The following is a 7944-nucleotide window of genomic DNA, read 5'->3' on the forward strand; positions in this document are numbered from 1 at the left end:
AACAATGCTGGGGTAGCCAGGCCGACTTGGCCTGAGGATACCTATGAGCGGTTCATGAAGATGAGACCGAAGTAGTTCTCAGGGACGACAGATCCCATGATTTCTGAGGGCTGGATTAAGTCCCTCGAGGTTATTTTCGAATTCATGGAGCTTGGAGATGAAGATAGGGTTCGTTGTGCAACCTATCTATTTGGAGGGGATGCTCGCTTATGGTGGAAGGGAGCATCCGTAGCCTTGAACTTGGCTACTCTGAGCTGGACGCGCTTCACAGAGGTATTCTAGTCTAAATATTTCAGTGACGAGATGCGTTCCAGGTTGACCAGGGAGTTCATGACCGTGAGTAAGGGATATTTGACTGTTACGGAGTTCATCCGTAAGTTTGATAGGGGTTGCCATTTTGTACCCCTGATTTCGAATGAATGCTGGAGCCAAGCTGAGGCATTTTCTAGATGGTCTGCGGCCGATCTTCCGCCGTGATGTTAGGTGGCTGGCCCTAGTACTTATGACGTCACTTTCTCCAGAGCTCTAGCTGCAGAGCAGGACCAGAATGATATTGAGAGAGACCTCTAGGGCAAGCGACCAGTCCAAGTGCCACACCGCCCTCCTCCTCAGTAGCCACATCAGACTATGAGGCCTTTCCACTGCCAAACCAGAAACAGAGGACAACAACAGCAGGGACGTGCAGTCCCGAGGACTTTAGAGCATCCAGTCTGTCCTAGGTGCACATGCCGCCATGCTGGAGCGTGTATGTATGGCTCGGGCAAGTGTTACAAGTGTGGTAGTCCAGAACACTTGTTGAAGCAGTGCCCGTAGGGGAGTCTGCCTACCCAAGTCAGAGTCTTTGCTCTCCATGCAGCAGAGACGAACCCGGAGACGATGCTCATGACAGGTACCTTTAAGCTTTCAGTTTGTATTTGGGAATTTATGTTTTGGGTTAAGATTTTGAACTTAGAATTGTGATAGGATTGCATGCTCTAATCAGTGTTATTTTCGGGAATTTAGTTTAGAAGAACTCTGGCCTTCGCATGTCTATAAGTTTAGTTCTTGTAACTATTGGGTTCAGCTTAGTGTTCCAATCTTTCAGGGAGAATATTTATTGCTGGTTCACCTACGAAAGCCTTGATAGATTCAGGGGCTACTCATTCGTTCATTTCCGAGACCTTTGCTAATTTTCTCAAGGTCAAGACCATTGGGCTAGTTTTAGCCTATTCTGTTGTATTACCTTCTGGTGAGGAGATGGCAGCTACCAATGTGATACGAACACAGACCTCGAGCTTCTTGGCAATCTTGTTTATGTGGATCTTATCGTTCTGCCAATGCCAAAGTTGATATCATTAAGTGTATGGACTGGCTACTAAGGAACAGAGTTTTAATCGGCTTTCAGCGGAGATCTGTTCTAGTACGACCGCCTGGGATGGAGCAGTTCTTATTAGAACCAGACAGGTGCTTTCATTTACCGCGTTTGATATCTAGTTTCCAGGCTAGGAAGCTCAAGCATAGAGGGTGTCGAGCGTTTTTGGCAACTTTTATATCCGTTCCCGAGGCACCCAGTCAGTCAACCTCCGATGTCCCAATTAATAGGGATTTTCTAGACGTTTTTCTGGACGACGTCTCTGGTATGCCACCCGAGCGAGAGGTAGAGTTTTATATTGAGCTTATGCCAGGTACGACTCCGATCTCCAAAGCGCCGTACCGATTAGCACCGACAGAGATGGCAGAACTTAAGAAGCAAATTCAGGAACTTCTTGACAAGGAGTTCATTCGCCCTAGTTTTTCACCATGGGGCGCACCTGTCTTTTTTGTGAAGAAGAAGGATGGTACGATGAGGCTCTGTATTGACTATCGGGAATTGAACAGGGTTACAGTGAAGAACAAATATTTAATCCCGAGGATTGAGGATTTATTTGATCAGTTGTACGGAGCTTCAGTATTCTCAAAGATTGATCTCTGTTCTGGTTATCACCAGTTGAGGGTGAAAGATGCCGATGTTCTCAAGACTGCTTTTAGGACTTGTTATGGCCACTTCGAGTTCCTTGTGATGCAGTTCGGTTTGACGAATGCGCCAGCGATCTTCATGGATCTCATGAATCGCGTATTTCAGCCGTATCTTGATCAGTTTCTGCTAGTATGCATAGACGACATTCTCGTCTACTCAAAAAATCAAGAGGATCACAGCAGACATCTGACCGTAGTTTTGCAGACCCTAAGGAGCATAAGCTATTCGCGAAGTTCACTAAATGCAAATTTTGGTTAGAGAAGGTGGCGTTCTTAGGCCACATCGTTTCTAGCAGCGGTATTGAGGTAGACCCAGTGAAAGTTGCAGCAGTCAGAGATTGGGTTGTGCCGCAGAATGCATCAGAGATCTGTAGCTTCCTTGGGCTAGCAGGATACTATCGGAAGTTTACTCAGGGATTCTCCTCTATCGCAGTTCCACTCACGTCGTTGACAAAGAAGAATGCTAAGTACGTGTAGAGCGATGAGTGTCAGAAGAGCTTCGATACTTTGAAGCAAGCTCTTATCTTAGCACCAGTTTTGGCCATGCCGTCAGGGCCTGGAGACTTTGTTTTGTATACCGATGCTTTGAAGCTCGGTTTAGGCGCAGTGTTGATGCAACATGGAAAGGTGATAGAGTATGTTTCTCGGCAGTTGAAAGTCCATGAGAAGAATTACCCTACTCACGATCTAGAGTTGGCAGCCGTAGTTTTTGCCTTGAAGATTTATAGGCATTATTTGTACGGAGAGAAGTGCCAGATCTTTACCGACCATAAGAGCCTCAAGTACTTCTTTACGCAGAAAGAGCTGAATATGCGTCAGAGGCGTTGGTTGGAGCTAGTGAAGGACTATGACTGTGACATTAGCTACCACCTGGGTAAGGCTAATGTAGTTGCGGATGCACTGAGCAGGAAAGTCGGAGTAATGGCTCATCTAGCGATTTCGAGGCCTCTTCAGTCTGAGATGCAGAGGTTTGATCTAGAGACGTATCCGCGATGTAGAGTTCCCCGTCTATCTACTTTGACGATTCAGTCTTCTCTTCTAGATCATATTCACAGTGGTCAGTCAGCAAATGAGCAGTTGTCAAAGTGGAACCAGAGAGATGAGGCCAAGGGCAGTATCTTGTATACAGTTAGCGACGATATTGTGAGATATCGAGACAGAATGTGGGTTCCTAGCAGTGATTCTATTCGAGCAGATATTTTATCCGAGGCCCACATGTTGCCGTACTCTATTCATCTTGGGAGTAAGAAGATGTACAAAGATCTGCAGTTATTGTATTGGTGGCCCGGAATGAAGAAAGATATCAGACGTTTTGTATCCGAGTGTCTGACGTGCCAGCTAGTGAAGGCGGAGCATCAGAGACCAGCAGACTTGCTCAAGCCTCTTCTTATTCTCGAGTGGAAGTGGGAGAATATTACCATGGACTTCATGACCGGTTTGCCGAGGTCAGTCAGAGGATCAAATGCTATCTGGGTGATTGTTGATCGTCTTACCAAATAAACGCACTTCTTGCCCATCAAGACGACTTTCACCATGATTCAGTATGCAGATTTGTATATCCGAGAGATAGTCAGACTTCATGGTATTCCCGTTTATATCGGTCGGACCGAGATCCTAGATTCACTTCCGCATTTTGGAAGAGTCTGCATTCAACAGTGGGTACAAAGTTGTTGTTTAGCACAGCTTTCCACCCTCAGACAGATGGGCAGTCAGAGAGAGTTATCCAGAATTTGGAAGATTTTCTCCATGCTTGTGTCATCGATTTCTCGGGGAGTTGGGAGTCGAATTTTCCATTGATAGAGTTCACCTATAACAACAGTTTTCAGTCGTCTATAGGTATGACTCCGTATGAATCACTGTATGGTCGTAAGTGCAGATCGCCTGTTCATTCGGATGAAGTAGGGGAGAGATCAGAATTAGGTCCAGAGATTATTCAGCAGGCTGCCGATGTAGTAGTCAAGATTCGTGATAGGATGAGGACTGCTCAGAGTCGACAGAAGAGCTATGCGGATCAGAGGAGGAGAGACCTAGAGTTTGTCATTGACGATCATGTTTTTTTGAAGGTAGCACCTACGAAAGGTGTCATGCGGTTCGAGAAGAAAGGAAAGCTCAGTCCGAGATTCATTGGACCATTTGAGATCCTCGACAGGGTTGGGACGCTAGCTTATCGTGTTGCTCTTCCGCCGAATCTGGCCGGAGTAGACAATGTGTTCCACGTCTCTATGCTGAGGAAGTACATGGCGAACCCTTCGCAAGTCCTGAATTTTGAACCATTGCAGCTCACTCCGAACCTGTCTTATGAAGAAAGACCAGTGCAGATTTTAGACAGACAGGAGAAGAAGTTTCGGAATAAGCTGATGAAGCTAGTGAAGGTCAAGTGGCTTAATCATTCAGAGGAGGAAGCTACGTGGGATTCTGAGCCAGAGATGAAGAGTCGTTATCCCGAGTTATTCGGTAAGTTTTAATTTCGGGGACGAAATTTATTTTAAGGGGGGAAAGTTGTAGAACCCGTTAAACCAGACTACGTATAAGCCATGCATAATATCTAGTATTTACATTAAAAATGATTTTTCAATATTTAAAGCTTTTTAAATTTTATTAAGTCATGAGCATTTATTTTAAATCGCAATAGTTTAGCTTTTATCTTTTCGGATATATAAGCGAGGCCGGACCGGAATCAGAGTATTGAGATAAAATTTAATATTAAGAAAATATTCCTAAATTTAATTTAAGCCAAAGGATAATTTATTTTAATATAAAAGAATGTTTAATGATTTGTTTAATTAATTAGATATAAGTAGTAAATAAGTTCTTTTACGTCCAATAATTTTATAAAAAGCCTAAATTAAAATATGTGACCAATTGAGATAAGTTAATCTAGGATTATTTTATTTAAGAAATTGAAACTTAACATGTTGGTAAATTTATTTTAAAAATTATCCATGCATGCAAGATAATTGCTATCCCAAATTAATGTATTAACTCACTAAAATACATAATTAGTGTTTAAAACTTTAAGGAGATAAAATTCAATATTTAAGCAATTTTTCCCTCCATTTTATATCAAGAATTCGGCCATCACATTAAAAGATTTAAAAAGTTTGACAACTCTCCATTTTTATTCATTTCCTTATCCATTCTTGGTAGATAATCACTTCATTTTTCATCACCAATAATGATTGAATTAAGCAATATTCCACCCCATTTTAATAGTAGATTCCGGCCACCTCCTTGATAGGATTTAAAATATTTGGCAACTCTCCATCTTTAATTCATTTCCTTATATTTTCTTGGGAGATAATTACATCACATTTAATCTTCAATAATTATTAATTAAGAAATTTTCCTACCTTATTTTGAATGATAAAATCGGCCACAACCTCCATTAAATCAAATCAAATCACTCTTCATTCCTTATCTATCAAACACTAGGATAGAAAGTTGGGTTGGCCCTTTCAAATCTCCATTTATCTTGCAATCATTTCCTTCATTTCCTATCCTTCTCTCCCTCACCACTTCCACCGAAATTCAGTAGCAAAAACTCTAAAAAAAAAACGTGAGAAACAAGGAAGAAAACAAGAAAGTAAAGGAACTCCGTCTCCGCCGTGCCGTGTAGTCGTATCAATTTGTTTTCTTTTCAAACAAATTCAAAGCATGTTTATATCCTTCATTTCTATTCAATCAAGCCATATATGTATTTTAAAACATCACATATACATGATTTTTAATAGCAAAAACCGAAATCATCACATCATCTTTTCGAAAATTTGTATGCAGAATTTTTCGGTTTCCCCTATGCCTTCATGGTTTGGTATGGTTTTTGTGGTTTCAGGGTTTGGCTTGGTTCCAGGTGTTCAAGGATGCTTATGGTCATGTTATAGGATGTGTTAGGAAGGGATTAGTCCTATGGTTTGAGCCCTTTCGCCCCAGGAAAACCATTTTTGACAGCAACTCTCCATGCTACGATTTATGAGTCTCAAATTGCATGGTTTATTGCCTAAGGTTAGAGTTCAGATCTTAGCTGCCCTAGGGGCTATAGCCACGGTTAGAAATCCTCCTTGGAATGTCTAGGACGTGACCAAGATGACCTTTCATAGCATGGTTAATAGTCCCATCGGTTTTAAAACAAAACAAGACAGCCCCTCAGTTTTCACTCTTTTTCGAGTTGGGTGAGTAGTTTTCGGTTTTGAGGTTGGTGTGGATCTTGGTTGGATTTTTAGCCCTTAGCCATGGTTCACACAATGCCTCATGATGTCTACATCATGCCATGATCGATCACATGGCCACGGGAATGATCCATGACAGCAAGACAAGCAACACCCCCACGCGTGCCATGTGTGTTCTCGGGTGAAGCTTGGGATCGTCGTAGGTATTGGCTTGGATTGTGTTTGGCCTAGGACCCTCAGCCATGGTTCAAGCCATACCTTAGAATGTTGGTAAGATGCTCTGGTCAATGGTTCAAGCCCCAATGGTCAATAGCCTCGTAAACAAAGCAAGAAAGCACAACAGCTGCTGCTGTATTTTTGACAGCAACTTTGCCTTCGGTTCAGAGGCTTGTTTCGATATCTTGGTTGGATTTTAGCCTATGGTCTTGGACTGGACAGTACCTCATTAAGTTATGAAGGTCATGTTTTTGGTCATTTGTGATTTGGTTAAGTTTACAGGTCGTACGAGAATTTACGGTGCAATATGCCAAAGTGACTCTCGAAAGAGCGTTTCATGATTTTGGCCTCCATGCACAATTTTCATGTATTACAGCCCTTGGTATTTATTTCAAAGTATTTTAGGCGTATTTTAATCATGACTAAACGATGGTTCGATGTTGGTTCGGGTTTGTACGGAGTCATGATTAGATACTAAGTTTGTTGGGCGTAATTGTCTCGTTTTTTGTTCGGTTATGATAAGTTGGTCAAGTTAAGTTTATTTTCATGTTTCTCATGCTAGAATTAGATCGCAGCGAGCCTGGGAACGATCCAACCCATTTGGTAAAATAAGACAGGATTTTTAATTATATTACGTGCATAAAAATATAAAAGTTTGTTTTTGAGATATATGCGATATGTCTTGTGGCCACCTTACGCTTATGCGATTGCAGCTTATGAGAGTATTACTTCACCCGGTGACTTACGACCGGTTCATGTTCATGTATGGGCGGGCATGGATATCCACTCCAAGGACTGTGATGATCTCTACCGCCTAGTATACTGTGGTTCAGTCTGATCAGACAATTCATGTTATGTTACGTTATGGGCCACTTGCGTAGAACATTATCTCAACAGAAAAACTATGACATGCTATTTTATGACAGGGCTCTAACGAGCAAACATTTTACGTACGATTTTCAGCTATTCACGTATTTATAATTATTCATGACACGATTTTCATGTTACGCTTTACGATATGATATATTTACACGGCATGAAACTTTATGATATATATTACTTTTTATTCATGATATGTGCATGCTGAGTCTTTAGACTTACTAGACTTGATTGTTGTAGGTACTGATGAGGTCGAAGCCGAGGGCGGGGACCAGTGAGCTAGCTTGGGTCGGCAGTAGTAGGAACCCGAGGACCTCACTTTTATCATTTACTATTTTTATGTTCAAACTCATTTTTATCACGATGAATTATTTGAAGTTGTTGTTTTGAAACAGATATTTACTTCCGCTACTACTTTGACATTTGAACTTTTATTCCGCTGTAACATTAAACATTAAAACTTTTATTCAGTTTATTTTATGAATGAGGCAAATTATTTACTTTTAAAGAAAATTTTAAATAATTACGCAAATTTATGTATACGAAATACGAGCCTCTACAAAAGAAATTCTCAAATATTGCATGCGATGCCAGTATTGTAGTTATCGCACAGTTATCGAATCAATATGCAACTCTCGATGAACCAATATAATGGTTGCAGATTCGATCGGTATATATGAGATGAAGG

Source organism: Primulina eburnea, chromosome 17, assembly GCF_022965805.1.
Source record: "Primulina eburnea isolate SZY01 chromosome 17, ASM2296580v1, whole genome shotgun sequence".
Lineage (NCBI taxonomy): Eukaryota > Viridiplantae > Streptophyta > Magnoliopsida > Lamiales > Gesneriaceae > Primulina > Primulina eburnea.